This window comes from Anolis sagrei, chromosome Y (assembly GCF_037176765.1).
Source record: "Anolis sagrei isolate rAnoSag1 chromosome Y, rAnoSag1.mat, whole genome shotgun sequence".
NCBI classification, from domain to species: domain Eukaryota; kingdom Metazoa; phylum Chordata; class Lepidosauria; order Squamata; family Dactyloidae; genus Anolis; species Anolis sagrei.
This window is the reverse complement of record NC_090035.1, coordinates 39,225,882-39,242,720: the sequence shown is the minus strand read 5'-3', so window position 1 is coordinate 39,242,720 and position 16,839 is coordinate 39,225,882. Positions and strand designations below refer to the sequence as shown.

At 41.4% G+C, this 16,839-nt stretch overlaps 1 long non-coding RNA gene across 1 annotated transcript; it reads left to right on the top strand.

Moving 5' to 3' along the window:
- Window positions 1-36: 36 nt before the first annotated feature.
- LOC137095437 (uncharacterized) lies at window positions 37-6,132 on the top strand. The gene is made up of 3 exons (XR_010908845.1): window positions 37-118; window positions 423-1,015; window positions 5,355-6,132. It is a non-coding gene; the product is annotated as an uncharacterized lncRNA (long non-coding RNA).
- The last annotated feature ends 10,707 nt before the right edge of the window (window positions 6,133-16,839 follow it).

Sequence of the window (16,839 nt, the reverse complement as noted above, 5' to 3'; positions counted from 1 at the left end):
GGCGTCATGGAGCAAGGCCCGGAAGTGACGCTACCGCTTGCCCCACTCACCCCGCCACAAGCCTTTTGAAGAGGGGAAAAGGCGGGAAAAAGGAGGAGAGGCGTGGCTACGGTCTCAGGTAAGCTGCATCTATACTGTATTGTCATGGCCGGAATCCCTGGGTTGTTGTAGGTTTTTCGGGCTGTATAGCCTGTTCTAGAAGCATTCTCTTCTGACGTTTCGCCTGCATCTGTGGCAAGCATTCTCAGAGATTGTGAAGTTTGTTGTTCTTCCATAGCCCAGGATCGGATTCCCTAGTGTCATGTATTATATAATTATATAATGATATAGTACAACAACAATAATATAAAATAATGCTAATATAATAAATAAATAAATAAATAAATAATATATCATCAATATCAATAATTCTACATCCGTAGGGATACCAAGGTGCTTGTTTATAAAGCTATTGTCCTCTCAAACTTGCTATATGCCTGTGAGAAGTGGACAGTCTATAGACGTCACATGCAGCTCCTGGAACGATTCCATCAGTGCTGCCTCCGGAAAATCGGGAAAATCTCCTGAGAAGACAAGTGGACAACTGGCCATGTTGTCTGGATGCCTGACCACCGTCTCCCAAAGCAGTTGCTCTACTCCGAATGGAAAGCAGAATGTTGGAGGACAGGAAAAGAGATTTTAAAATGGGCTCAAAGCAAATCTTAAAAACTCTGGCATAGACACTGAGAACTGGGAAGCCCTGGCCCTTGAGCACTCCAGTTGGCGATCAGTTGTGATCAGCAGTGCTGCAGAATTTGAAGAGGCACGAATGGAGGGCGAAAGGGAGAAGTGTGCCAAGAGGAAGGCGCGCCAAGTCAACCCCAACCAGGACTGCTTCCTACCTGGAAACCAATGCCCTCACTGTGGGAGAAGATGCAGATCAAGAAAAGGACTCCACAGCCACCTACGGATCCATCCCCAGGTTACCACTCTTGGAGGACCATCATCCTCGGACTACAAGGGATTGCCTAAATAAGTAAGTATATCTATATCTATCTTCTATCTATGTATATAATAAAAGTCAGTGTTTATATGCGGAAGACAGGAGGTGTATGTGGCAGCATTCTGATTGGAATATACGGTCAGAAGGATGTTGGGATGGGAGGAGATATCTAAAAACTGCAGTGAAAATGCCAGGATCACAGGATGGAGGAAAGGAAGGGTGGGGTGAATAGGAAGGAGAAGAAAAGAAAGAAAGAAAGAAAGGGGAAATCTGGAAAAGTGATGAAGAGAGAGGCAGGGCGGTCATCTTGTTCTCCCTCCGGGTCAGCAGGGTGATCAGCCAATACAGGCCACTGACCGTTCCTTGCTTGCAGGTCTGAATCGCCCCCAGAGTGGCGGGCGATCCGATGTGGATGTTTTTTGTTTGCAGACAAGCAGTCCTCTTGATCGCCCTCTGGGTTGGCAGGGCAATCAGCTGTTGCGGGCTAACAGTTATTGTGAGCCACCTACTGTATCTGGGCAATCTGCAGTGGATGTTCCTGCTAGTGGCGGGAGAGCCCTCTGGTCACCCTCTGGGCTGGCAGGGCAATCAGCTGTTGCAGGCCGCTAGTTGATCCTGCCTACGGCTTAGATCACCCCTGGAATGATGGGCGATCTGCAGCCGCTGCTCCCGCCAGCCATAGAGAGGACCCTCTGATCGGCATGGCTGCTGGTCGGCACCAATCTCCCGATCCTCCACCTTCTGCTGTCATGAATGACTTTTCACTGATTTTAAAGCATAGGTTCTTTTTATTGCAATTTCCAGTATGAGAAGGTATATCAGATTACAAAAAACATTTAGACAAGGAATGACATTGGACATTGGAAATGGGTTCAAATCACACACACACACACACGGGTAAATCTAAGGTTGAAAGAAGTTCTGCAGTTAAATAAAGGTTTTACATTTGAAAGGTTGACAACATTGATGCTGGGGAGACATACAAATGGGAAAATGTGGTTTGTTTATGGTTAAGTTAATAACTTATGATAATGTAAGGGAAATGTGATATAGTGGTGGCTTAGTACATGAAACATTTTGGATACCTTAATTTGGGTTCAGATACATAGATTTATAAAGAAAATAAAACAATGAAGGTTTATATGGGTTACAAGGATGGATGGCATCCTTGAAGTGACTGGACTGACCTTGAGGGAGCTGGGGGTGGTAACGGCCGACAGGGAGCTCTGGCGTAGGCTGGTCCATGAGGTCACGAAGAGTCGGAGACGACTGAACGAATGAACAACAACATGGGTTACAAACATGGGAAGTCAAAAGAAATGTGATATATATATTTGAAAATTTGATGAGAAATAAAGTTAAATAAAGTTTTGCTATGGAAATGTAATGAAAATGAACAAAGAAGGAAACATTTGGGAACAACATGGTTTTAGATGTTGTGCATATGAAGAAAGGTTCTTACATTATTGATCAAATGTTTTGAAGGTTTATATGCAAAAGTGCAGTTTACATGTGATAATGGTTCATTCAATTGTAATGATGATGATATGGTTACTTGTAATTGTGAAAATGTATTTCTGGTTTAAGAAACTGAAATGTGAGACAACTAACATTTAGAGGTTACTTTACTATATGTTGCATTTAGATTAAACAATAAAACCTATATGCAAGAGGGGGAATATGTAATAAGAAATTCAATGTGCAGATTTGAGAAATGTGAATTTAATAATGATGGGAATGAATGGAAGAATAGAAGGATGTATGGATGGAGCTAATAATTTTGGAAACACCAGTATAATATTAAGGCCTGTAATGACTAACTACCTGCTTGCTGGACTTGCTAGTGAGAAACCCTGATAAGAAGGGACAGTGATAAAGGAAATGTTTGCAACCTTCCTCATGTTAAGAAGGAAGTCAAGCCTTGTGTTTGTTAACACCAATCAAGAAGATTAAAACTGAGATGAATCCAGGATGGAAGATGTCTATCATTAATTTACAACTTTGGGACTACATCAGCAGACTATTCCTATAAAAGACTCAGTGTAATAATGCTCAAATCGTGGCAGACTGAGGAGTCTGTTCCACCCGCCATGCTCTGCTCCATGGGAAGAAGAGAGATGGTGTATTCGGAGAGTGGCAGATCTGCACAGGAGCAGTCTGGTCACTTTGGGGTTTCTTTCTCAAGGGAAGAGGAAGAAGTGCGCTTTTGGAGTCTTAGATTTTGTGCAGGGAGTCAGGTTCTGCTGTATGGAAAACAGAGATCTGGTCCTTGGCATTGTTCTTAGGGAAAGAAGTTTTGGCATCTCAGTGTTTTGAATTTTTGGTGTTACAGAAGTTATGGAACTATGCATTGCCAGGCTGCAGGAAATAAGGGTCTGGCCTTCTCCAGGGAGGGAGAAAATGATATGGTAATATTTGAATGCACATGGATGAATGTGTGTACATGTGGGTGAATGTTGAGTGAAAATTTAATTCCCCTTGTTTGTTTTTTAACCAATGTAATTGTAAATCCAATGTAGTTGCATAGAATCTGTATGTCTGTATGTCTAATGTCATTCTTTGTCTAAATGTTTTTCTGTAATCTGATATACCTTCTCTCACTGGAAATTGCAATAAAAAGAACCTATGCTTCAAAGTCATAGAAAAGTCATTCATGACACTGCTATAGGGATCTGATTTCGAGTACCCGGCCGTGGTGAAATGACAGCAGTGCTCAAGCCTCGGTGGAATAGCAGCCGCAGCAGCCGATCCACAGCCCCTTCCTCTCATAAAAAGGCCTCCCAATGTCTCCAGAGCCCTCCAGGGAGACCCAGGAGGTTCAACCGAGGTATGGGACCACAAGAGAGGTCAATGGGGGAGAAGTCAGCCACACCCCTGGGACCGGACAGCTGTTTACTTTGGTTATGGTACATAACAGAAAAGCAAATAGTGGCAGATATAATCAGGTAACAATATTTTTGATGTGTGCATACCTATCTACCTTAGTCAATCAGCCAGTTAATTTTGAGTACAAATTATTATTAGTTACTTAACTTAATACATATAGACTTGCTATTTCTGCCTGTTTTCTACTACTTTCAGTCAAAGCCTTCTATTCAATTTTTCCATAATATTCAGAAAATCAGCACATACCATTTTACACACAGCAGACCATACACTCATCCCAAAACCCCTATCCCACACAAAATAAAACCTCTTCCCCACACTCATGCACCCTTCACCATGACTTCCAACACTGAAACACTATGAAGCCTTTAAGCCTATTTATCTATCCTTATTCATGGTAAACCTAAATTCCTAATGGAGCTCCTCTATATTACTGATTCTCTATTCAGATATGCCATGGCCAACTTCCATTTTTCTAAAAAGTCCTCATTGCTTTTATTCCTCCTGTTGTAAGTTAGTCTGGCCATTAGCATATATTCTCGCATTCTTTCTCTCCAATCCTTTTTGGTTAGACCTTTTTCCCCTTTCCAATCTTTGGCTATGGTCAATCGTGCCACTGCAAAGCTATATCGATATATTTCTTGGTCCTTTTGATTATTGTCTTCTCTATGTAAACCTAGCAGACACAATCCTGGGCTTTTAAAAATCTTGTTATGTAACATTTTATTTGTCTCCTTAATTACCTTATCCCAAATTTCCTGTATGGTCACACAGGTCCACCACATACGGAGGAATGTCCCTTTCTGTTTCCTGCACCTCCAGCAAATACCTTCTTGTGATTTGTCTATTTTAGCCAATGCTGCTGGAGTGATATAATATCTATAAAACATTTTATATTGATTCTCCCTAATTGAACCCAATAATGTAAATTTGAATTCTTTATTCCATAGGTATTCCCAGTTGTCCAATTCTATTGGTCTACCTAGGTCCTTGGCCCAGGATAACATTACTGTCTTGACTCTGTTGTCCTCCATGTTATAGGTTAATAGGTATTTGTATAATCTAGAGATTAACCCTTTATCCCCCTTTTCCCATATTCTTTCCAATCCTCATGTCTTTTTTTTTTGGATCTTTCATGCAATTGGTGATATTGAAACCAATCATTAATCTCCAATTCTTTCCACCTGTTTAATTTCCACTTTTCATTTTCTCTAATAAGGTATTCTTTATATGTTCTTGTTTCTACCCTTAAGGTTGGTCTTGTAACTGCTTCTAGTGGCCTCAACCAAAGGGGTTTTTTTTTTTGGTTCCATACCTTTTCTGTATTTTTTCCAAATATCCAATAGTCCCCCTCTAATTTTATGTTTATTAAAATCTTTATTTAATTTATTGCCATTATGCCACAGGTATGCATGCCAGCCGAATCATAATCCAAATCCTTCCAAATCTAGTAGGGTCTTGTTTTCTAATTTTATCCATTATCTAGACTTGAGCTGTGCAGGAGCTAACAGAGAGAGAGTTTCAAGTTCTTGCTTCATGAGCTGCTGGAAGAAGATTTCCCATATGGACATTCGAAGACCATTTTGAATCCCTCTCAAAGTACATTGTGTGAGTCAATGCAACTGTTCACATGACTGTATCTATGTTGCTCTGCATTACAAAAAGTAAACTTGTTCTTTTTTATCATTATTTTTATTGAAAATAATTTGTCTCCAGAAGAGTGGAGAGTGAGAGAACTAATAAACTCATGATCGATTTCCAGCAAAAGTGTGAGAACAATATGTGAAAGAAAAGTAGGAAGAGGAAAGGGTGGGGATCAAAACAAAACAACAACAAAAAAGAAACCCAAGAATGTAGAAGTTGTTACTTCCAGGTTGCTTCAGATTATATTAACAACTCTTCTTTTGTTGTATATTAGTCGGATTGCCATCTAGTTTCTCTCTAAACAATAGCCTTTGATACTTCGTTATATCTCCTGAATATGAATTTCTTCACTGACATTTCTAATAAATTCGATAATTTTCCCCCAGTTCATTTTCTGTCTTTGTATGTTATTGTCTGTTAATTTTTGCATAAATAAATCCATTCATTATGTCCCAAAATTTCGATAGCCAGTTTTCAGTTGTCGGTATTTCTTCTGTTTTCCATAGTTGAGCTAGTTTGAGCCTTGCTGCCGTTATTAAATAAATGAAAATTCTGTTTGTGTTGTTGTCCATTTCAAAATCCATTAGTCCTAATAAAAAATATTCTGGTTTGAACTCAAAGCTAACTTGAAAAATTGATTCTGTCATTTTGTGTATCAACCGCCAGAAGGATTCAATTTTCTTGCACTTTCACCATAAAAGTATAAAGGTGCTTACTTTTTTCTCACATTTCCAACATTTTGCACTTATTCTACCTTTATTAAAGTAAACTTGTTCTTTACTGATCATCTGTGTGTTATCATTTTTTTCTCTGGCAAGATAGTGTGTGGACTGATAAAACATGAACTACATGTGATTTTTATTCCACAAATCACACTGATTTTAATGGAGCATATATACAAGTAAGCATATTATTTCCTCTCCAGTTATTATAGTGTTCAGAGCCCTGGGTAACATACATTTATTGTCTAATTTCAAATACAATTACTTTCTAAAGCAATCATCTGGTTTTATCAGTGCCAGCTAACACCTCCCAACAAAGCATTCCCCCAGGCAGGAAGCAGTCAGGCTTTGAAGCTGCAAGGCCATTAAATGCTAATCAAACTGGCCAATTGCAACATTCACACTTGCTACAAGCAGACAAGAGTTTTTTCTCCCACCCTAGACATTACTCCACAGACATATAAACCCTACTTGCCTAGTTTCCAACAGAACTCACAACCTCTGAGGATGCCTGCCATAGATGAAGGTGAAACGGCAGGAGAGAATGCCTCTGGAACATGGCAACACAGCCCGGAAAACTCACAGCAACCCAACATTATTACTGTTAATGAGTGGTTTTATACACCAATGTTATGTTATAATGTGAAAATTTTGGAAATAAAATAATCTTAATTAGAAGATATAGCATTATTACTGTTAATGAGTGGCTTTATATAGAAATGTTAGAATGTGTACACTTGAAAATAATAATAATAAGTGAAGCTGATGGACAGAAAAAAGAACAAAGCAGCACAAAACCCCTCAAACCACCCCCAAACAAAAACAGGGCTGGTTTGAGGAACCCCAAAGATCATGAAGATAGGTGGCCCCATAAGAGCACAAGGCGGGAAGGAAGGCCTACCTTGGAGAGGTCCACAGGGATGTCGAAATAATTGTCCAGGAAGCTGGCATTCTGTTCTGGGTCCAGTAGCTCCAGCAGGGCAGAGGAAAGGTCCCCTTGGTAGCCACGGCCGATTTTGTCCACTTGAAACACAGAAAAATGTTCTGCAAATGATACAACTGTGGTGAGCCTTACCTCTGAAGGGGAGGAGTGTGCCCACCAAGATGAGGTGGACCAGCTGCTCTCATCCTGCAGGGACAATAATAATTGGTTTCTCAATATCAATAAAACCAAGGATCTTATAATAGATTACAGAAGGAATAGATGAGTCATTCAGCCGTTGGTTGTTGTATAAATGGAGATCAAGTCGAGCGGGGGGGCCAGATTTAAGTCCTTGGGTGCTAAATCCCTCTTGAAGACTTGCAGTGTTGGTTCAAAGGGCCCAGCAGAGATAGTTGATAACTGGGTTAATAACTGGGGCGGCATACAGGTAGCATACAACTCCCATGTTACGCCAGCTCTACTGGCTGCCAGTTTGCTACCAGGCACAATTCAAAGTGCTGGCTTTCGCCTATAAAGCCCTAAATGGCCCTGATCCAAATTACTTGTCCGAATGCATCTCCTCCATGAACCATCGTGGAGATTAAGATCCTCTGGGGAGTCCCTGCTTTCCATCCCACCATTGTCACAGGCATGATTGGTGGGGATGAGACAGGGCCTTCTTGGTGATTGCTCCCCAGCCATGGAACTCCCTTTCTGGTGAGATCATGTCGGTCCCCTCCCTCCTGTCCTTTAGAAGGATGGTAAAAACATGGCTGTGGGACCAAGCTTTCGGGACAGGGCAATAAATTGGCAATAGGAAAGATGACCAGGTCAATTAGATTTGACTAGAACAAATATATATATATATATATATATATATATATATATATAATTGGGGGACATGAGAGAAGCCTCCTCGCAGGATTGCAAGATATCCGGCGTCCCCTGGGCAACGTCTTCGCAGACGGCTGATTCTCTCAATCCAGAAGAAACCAGAGACGACTTGCAGCATGCAAGCAAGCAAGCAAAACAACCAACGGACCTTTTCAGGACCAACGATGACAATAATCTCTAACAACATCGAAGGCATGTCAGCCGCCAAAGAACAACTGCTCTATGAGCTGTGCCGAGATAAGAAATGTGACGTGCTGTGTGTCCAAGAAACACACAGGGATGAAAGACAGAAACGACCCAAAGTTCCAGGAATGGTCTTAGTAGCGGAAAGACCACATGCACAGTATGGAAGCGCCGTCTTTGTCAAACCAGGCCTCCAAGTCAGCAGTGCCCACAACACTGAAGAAAACAATATCGAGGTTCTAACAGTAGAGCTCAATAACATCACCATCACCTCTGTGTACAAGCCCCCAAATGAAGAGTTCTGCTTCTCCTCCCCCGAGAACTTTGACAGGCACCAAAGGGCGGTAGTAATTGGTGACTTCAACAGCCATAGCCACGTATGGGGCTATGCCCAAGAGGACAGAAATGGAGAGGCTGTCCTCTCCTGGTCTGAACTGCACAAACTATCTCTCATCCATGATAGCAAGCTCCCACCATCCTACAACAGCGGGAGGTGGCACTGAGGTTATAACCCAGACCTCTTATTTGTGAGCGACAGCATCGTACAGCAATGCACCAAGTCAGTGGGACCACCAATTCCAAACACACAGCACCGACCAATAATATGCCAACTGTTCCCAACAATAAGGCCTCAAGAAGTTCGATTTAAACGAAGATACAACTTCAGAAAGGCAGATTGGACTAAATTCTCAGACATGTTAGATGACATGATCTCATCAGTCACGCCAATCCCTGAGGAATACGAGCATTTTATTGAAATAGTGAAAACCTGCCCACGGGCCTCCATACCGAGAGGCTGCAGAACCAACTACCTTCAGGACATTACTCCTGAAACAGCTGTCTTGTTGGAAAACTATTACAGGCTCCACAACAAAGACCCATTTAGTGAGCAAACCCTTCAGGCAGCGCAGAGCATTGTGTCCTCCATCTCTGAAGCCAAGAAAGAACAGTGGATCAAACTGATCACAGAGGTCGACATGGGCAGGAGCAGCCAGAAGGCGTGGAGGCTGCTAAGACGGTTGAGCAATGACCCCTCACAAACTAATACCCATGCCAACATAAAGGCAGATCAGATAGCACACCAACTCTTGAAGAATGGGAAATCCAACTTTGCCACCAAAGTAGGAAAGAAACCAATAGCCAGACAACAAGAGATTGAGAACAACAACCTTCATGAACCCTTTACATCCACTGAATTGGACATGGCACTCAACAAATGTAAGAATGGCAAAGCAGCTGGCTTGGATGATCTACGGATGGAACAAATCAAGAACTTTGGTCCCAAAGCAAGACACTGGCTGCTGGAGCTGATGAACAACTGCACTGCATCCTGTCAGATCCCCAAAATCTGGAGGAAAGCAAGAGTCATAGCCATCTTGAAGCCAGGCAAAGACCGCAATGACCCAAAAAGCTACAGACCAATCTCCCTGTTGTGCCACCTCTACAAAGTTCTGGAGAGACTTATTTTGCATAGAATTATGGAAAAACTAGACCCATGTCTGATCCCACAGCAAGCTGGCTTCAGAAAAGGCAAAAGCTGCACATCGCAAGTGTTGAACCTCACTCAGCACATAGAAGATGGTTTTGAAAGGCAGCAGATCACAGGAGCTGTCTTCCTAGACCTGTCAGCAGCCTATGATACTGTGAACCACCACCTCCTCCTGAGAAAAATGTATAATATCACAAAGGACTACCACCTCACCCGCCTCATAGGAAACCTGCTACAAAACAGGAGCTTCTTTGTTGAGTTCCAGGGTCAGAGAAGCAGATGGCGGAAACAGAAGAACGGCCTGCCTCAGGGGAGCGTGCTTGCCCCGTCCATGTTCAACATCTACACAAATGACCAGCCACTGCCAGAAGGGACAGAGAGTTTCATCTACACTGATGATCGTGCCATTACTGCTCAAGCAGGGAGCTTTGAGATGGTCGAACAGAAGCTCTCTGAAGCTCTAGGTGCTCTTACTGCCTATTACAGGGAAAACCAACTGATCCCCAACCCATCTAAAACACAGACATGTGCCTTTCATCTCAAGAACAGACAAGCATCCCGAGCTCTGAAGATCACCTGGGAAGGAATCCCACTGGAGCATTGCAGCGCCCCCAAATATCTGGGAGTCACTCTGGACCGTGCTCTTACCTACAAGAAGCACTGCCTGAACATCAAGCAAAAAGTGGGTGCTAGAAACAATATCATACGAAAGCTGACTGGCACAACCTGGGGATCACAACCAGATACAGTGAAGACATCTGCCCTTGTGCTGTGCTACTCTGCTGCTGAGTATGCATGCCCAGTGTGGAACACATCTCACCACACTAAAGCAGTGGATGTGGCTCTTAATGAGACATGCCGCATTATCACAGGGTGCCTGCGCCCTACACCACTGGAAAAATTACACTGTCTAGCCGGTATTGCACCACCTGACATCCGCCGGGAAGTAGCAGCCAATAGTGAAAGGACCAAGGCAGAGACATCTCCAGCCCATCCCCTGTTTGGGTATCAGCCAGCACGTCAATGACTTAAATCTAGAAATAGTTTTCTAAGATCTACAGAGACACTCACTGGAACACCTCAGCAAGCAAGAGTCCAAAAGTGGCAGGCCCAAATCCAGAACCTCAACCAATGGCTGATACCCAATGAGAGACTCCCCCCTGGGCACACAAAGGACTGGGCGACCTGGAAGGCACTGAACAGACTGCGCTCTGGCACCACGAGATGCAGAGCCAACCTTCAGAAATGGGGCTACAAAGTGGAATCCTCGACATGCGAGTGTGGAGAGCAAACCACTGACCACCTGCTGCAATGCACCCTGAGCCCTGCCACATGCACAAGGGAGGACCTTCTTGCAGCAACACCAGAGGCACTCCAAGTGGCCAGATACTGGTCAAAGGACATTTAATCAACTCTCATACTCACAAATTCTGTAATCTGCTTGTTTGCTTTGTTTCTGTTAGAAATGTAATATAATTTGACTGGTTGTTCTGACACGACAAATAAATAAAATAAATATATATAATTTTATGATGATTCAATACATTTGTTATACATTGTTTGATTTGCAGCAGACACATATTATTCAGTACAACCTACCATACTTTAACTTTGGCATCTAATGTTATTTTTCTGCTTATACATATTTTCTAACCCTCACTGCTGTGCTCCCCATCTCCCTTCCCAAGCCACAGCTTTTACATATCATCTGTACAAAATTTCAATTCTTCTTGTGGAGGTAATTTTCCTTCTCTATTTTTTAATCACTTTTCAATAAATTTTCTCCATACATCATCAAAATCTACTTTGTTTCCATATACCCCTTTTAACTTTTAATATATATGTCAGCTTATCATTTATTGCCAATTTCCATACTTCCTTGTATCACTCCTCATTTGTATATTTATTTCTCTTTTCCAGTTCCTTGCTATAAGCAGTCTTGCTATCTATGTATACTGTATAATAAAAGTCAAAGTTTGTATGTGAAGGACACAAGTGTGGCGGTGCGACCGGGTATATGCCAGCTTTCTGATTGGCTGCCACTGTGGTGCTATTTGCATATGGTCTCTGATTGACCAGCCTGAAAGTTCCAAGATTCCGATTGGCTGCCGCTGTGGTACCATTTGCATATGGTCTCTGATTGGCCAGCTCCAACAGGAGCCCCTGGTGGAGAAAAGGGTTCATGACAGAAACGGAGACATGAGAGAAGGAAATTTGCATATGGTCTCTGATTGGCCAGCCTCAATTCCAAGTTTCCGAGATGACAAAGAGAGGAAAGGAAAAGGCCAGGAGCTGCATCGGAAACTTACCAATACAGACCAAACTTGGCACACAGAACCTGCAAGACCCACTCTACATCCTACTGCAGTTTGGAGGAGGATGAACCATGGATGATGGGACTTGTAGTACCATCACTCACATTCTGAGACCGCTGTTAACCTCATCCAATGACTGATCAGGACCAAACGTGGCACATAGACCTCTCATGACCCACTTTACGTCCTGGTGTGGTTTTGCCGGGGATGGACCATGGATTATGGGACTTGCAGTACCTTTACTCAATTCTTGAGACCACTGCAACCCTCATCCAATTACCGATAAAGACCAAACTTGGTACACTGAGTCTCCATGACACAATCTACATCCTGGTGCAGTTTGGAGGAGGATGCACCATGGACGATGGGACTTGCAATACCTGCACTCCCTTCCTAAGACCATTACAACTGCCAACAATGATGGATCAGGACCACAATTTACACAGAGAGCCCGCATGACCCACTCTACATCCCGGTGCGGTTTGGATGATGGCACTTGCAGTCACTTCACTCACTTCCTGAGACCACTGAGTCCCTTGCCAATGACTGATCAAGACCAAACTTGGCACACAGAGTCCCCATGACCTACTCTACATCCTGGTGCACTTTCGAGGAGGAAAGACCATGGATGATGCGGCTTCAAGTACCTCCACTCCCTTTCCAAGACTGCTGCAACCTTCATCTAATGTCCGATCAATATCAAACTTGGCACACAGAGCCCCCATGACCCACTCTACATCCCGATGCTGTTTGCAAGAGGACGGACGATGGATGATGGGGTTTCCAGTACCTTCACTCACTTCCTGAAACCACAGTGACACTTATCCAAATACCTAGGAAGACCAAACTTGGCACAGAGAAACCCCTTGGCCAATTCAACATTCTAGTGAGGTTTTGGGGAGAACAGACTATGGAGGATGGGACTTGCAGTACCTAAACTCACTTTCTGAGGCCACTGTGACCGTCATCCAATGATTGATCAACAACAAAACTTGGCACACAGAGCCCCCACGACCCACTCTCCATTCTGGTGCAGTTTGGAGGAGGATGGACCACAGATTATGGGACTCGCAGTAACTTCACTAACTTCCTGAGACCACTGCGAGCCATATAAATAACTGATAAAGACCAACCTTGAGACACAATTCCTTTCTCAAATAACCCGGGCAGCGCCGGGTCCCCAAGCTAGTTTTTAATAAATTTGTTATCGCATCTTTATCCTCTTTTTTCAATTGTTTATTATTATATAATGATTATAAGGTTATACTAGGACTTCTTACTATTTTAATGCTCATTATATCTTCTATTTCTCTAAATACTTTCCCTCAAAATTTATTTACATATTTACATTGCCACCTCATTTATATATATGTTCCTGATTCTTGACATCCTCCCCAGCAATTTTTTGAATAGTTTTCATTTATATTTGCTATTCTTTCTTGTGTTAGGTACCATTTCCTTGTTAACTTGTAATAATTTTCTTTAACCCGTATTGATACGTTTTTAGATGTCTTTGTCTCCATAATTGTTGCCATTTTGTTTCATTTATTTTTATCCCTAAATCTTCTTCCCAGATCTCCTTGAGGGTGTTATTTTTTGTTTTTCCTTCCTTTATTTCAATTATTAGCTTATATACTTTACTAGCTCTTCCTTTCAAATTTTCATGCTCCTCTAGAACACTTCCATTTTGTATTATTTGTTCAAATTGGTTAAGCTTGCTTCCCTTTTTGTTATTTTTTCCCCAATTTTTAAACCATTGTTCTAATTGTATACAATGGAACCATGTCAATCTTAATTCTCTAAATTCTTCCATAATCATTTCCTTCTTCACTCCAACCTTTATTCAATCCCCTATTTTGTCTATTTTTTCCCTTAACTTTTTATCCATTACTTTTTTAAAAAAATTGAAAATTTCTTTTCTATTACAATTGAGGTCATTACTGAACTATCCGTTATTAACATTCTCCTATATTTGTTCCATACTTCTAATATATTTCTCAACATTGGGTTTCTTATTTCCCTAGTTTCTTTTCTCGTAAACTGTTTAAAAAATGTATCCGAATTTTTTCCTCCACTTTTCCTCCACCTTTCTTAGCCAATCTGCTCCCTCTTTTTTATCATTCCTTCTATAACCAAGCTTAATCTGCTTGCTTCATAATTTCTTTAATATTAGGGAGTGCTAATCCTCCATCTGTTTGCGATCTGTACCATAACTGCTTGTTTAATCTATTTCTTTTACTACTGTTACAATATTTATTTATCATTTGTTGCCATCTATTTAGCTCTTCTTCTGTAATTTGAAGTAACGGCGTCCTAAATATAAAATTTATCTTCTAAAGTATTTTCATTTTTACTAATGCTATCTTTCCAAACTAAGATAAATGTATATTTTCATATTCTATTAATGTGTTTTGAACAACTTTTTTTCTTCAAGTGGTCCTCTGTGAATCCACACATATGGAGTATCTGCGCCTGCGAAGGCACCAACGGAAAACTTCCCAATTTGAAACTTTTAAGTTTTGGTGGTAACCCTGCCCAGCCACCCAGCAGGGCATAAAAGGCACCCCACGCACACTCCCGGTAGTTCCTGTTTTTCCACCGCACAGCTCGCTTGGAAAGTTCCCTGATTATGTCAACCACACGCTTCAAGCATTGCACACAATGCCCGAGAAAGATTCCTGATTCGGACAAACACTCAAAGTGCCTCCGTTGCCTCGGAGAGGCCCACAACACTTCAACCTGCAAACACTGCCAGGCGCTGACGACCCAGTCGAGAAAGAATAGGGCAGCACGCCTCAAGGTTCTTCTCTACGAAGAGTCACTAGCTCCTCAGCCTTCGACTTCGACAACTTCTGCCTCTCGACCTTCGGTCTCGGCGCCTTCGGCCTCGGCCTGTAACGAATTAGGAGAGAGGAGGGACGATTTATTATTTATTACTCTTAATGCTGCCACCAATGTGTGATGTGAGGTATTATTGGGAGATATGGCCCACTGGATGCAGAATTAATGGAGATGAGGCAGTCTTCAAACAAAAGAGAACAAGTTTATTGAACACAAAGCGTGTGGTTGCAAGTTGTAACTTTTCTTATAGAACTCAGAATAATGCTTGGTTAGATGAATGTTACACTCTTTCAGGTTATACAGTATCTTCTTGACATAGAGCACTTGCTTCGGACAAAGTATCAATACAGGGATATTTCCCTTATTTGATCCTTCCTAGATCAAATCCTAAATAAACTATTCTTTAGCCTCTCCTTAGACTAAAGAATTCCGGCTATGTTTTCCCCTTTCGGCTACCCTAGCCAGAGAAACTTTCAATAGCCAGACCCGGCTTTCCAAAGCCTCAAAACTTTGCTTCACAAGTCATTCAGCCACCTTTTCCTCTCCTTCTCTCTCAACTCCTCACTCTAACTCCTCACTGCTAAACCCTAACTCCTCACTCCTCGGAACCTAAAACCTAACTCATGACTGTTCACTCCTCTGAACCTAAACCCTAACTCCTCATTCCTCGGAACCTAAAACCTAACTGAACATTAACTGTCGTTTTTCAAACTCTCCCCTCTAAGCTCCTTCCACTTCTCTCTCTAGCCTACATCGTCTCCATGGCAACGCACTCCTCTGACTTAGGCCGCTCCAGCATTAGTGCAGCCAATCTAAACACAAATACAGTTAAAATCATACAATTTATAATCAACTTCTGTACACCTTCCCCCCCAGAAAAAGTTATTTTTGGGTCATTCTCAGTCCCGGAATGGGCAAAAATAATTCCACAAATTATCCAACAATATCTAAATAAACAATATTTCTGAAATGCAAACATATTATGGTTAAATACATTATAATTCATACATACAAACCTTATATTGATCAGTTATCTAGTATCATCTATGGATGTGGTATCAAAGTCTCACATTTCTAACATTTTTTCATATAAACAATCTATCTAAACATTTCTATATTTATACATATATTCGTAAATATTCATTGCCTATTGCAAAACGTATATACCTACCACACTTTAATATAATGGGTTTATATCTTATACCTATGGTATGAAACATATACAGTTTACCACTGTAATGACATCATACATTTTACAAGTCTGCAATAAAACAGGATACCCATTTTTAAAAAATATTACACTATATTACACATACATTACCTTTATACATTAACACTTTTATTACTCAATGTGTTATTTGGTCTGGCCCTTGTATAAACTCAGTTTGGCTTCTGTTGGACCAAATGTCTAGTCTACTGCTCCTTTTAAAAGTATCCTGGTATTGTGCCAATAAATCTTCAAATTGACTTTTGTATTTTTCTATCACCTCTATATAACTTAGATCTATCTGTGATCTTCCTCTATCTATTCAGTTCTCCATATCAACATCAAATATCCTTGTCCAAATGTGTTTCTATCCCATTAACATATACAATTGACCTTCTACCTAATCTGGTCAATTTACAAGACATTTATCTATATACCATACCACAGCTTTTCTCCATACATATGGTCCCAATTTGTTAATAGCCCACACAATAGTTAAATTCCCACATTTGATCGTTGACATAGAGGTCTTAGTGTCCAATGTCCCATGGTTCAAACACAACCTCGGTTGTATTGGACCAACTGTCCACAGCAATGTCTCTTTATGATGATCTTTTAGTTTCTTTCTTCCACTTCTTCGTTTCTTCTTTTTAGGTTTCTTCTTTTGTCTTCTTTGGATGTCTTTTCGATGACCCGGAGATACGGTTTTCTTTCTCACACGACGTCTGCAAGACTTTTCTGCTCTCTTTTTTGC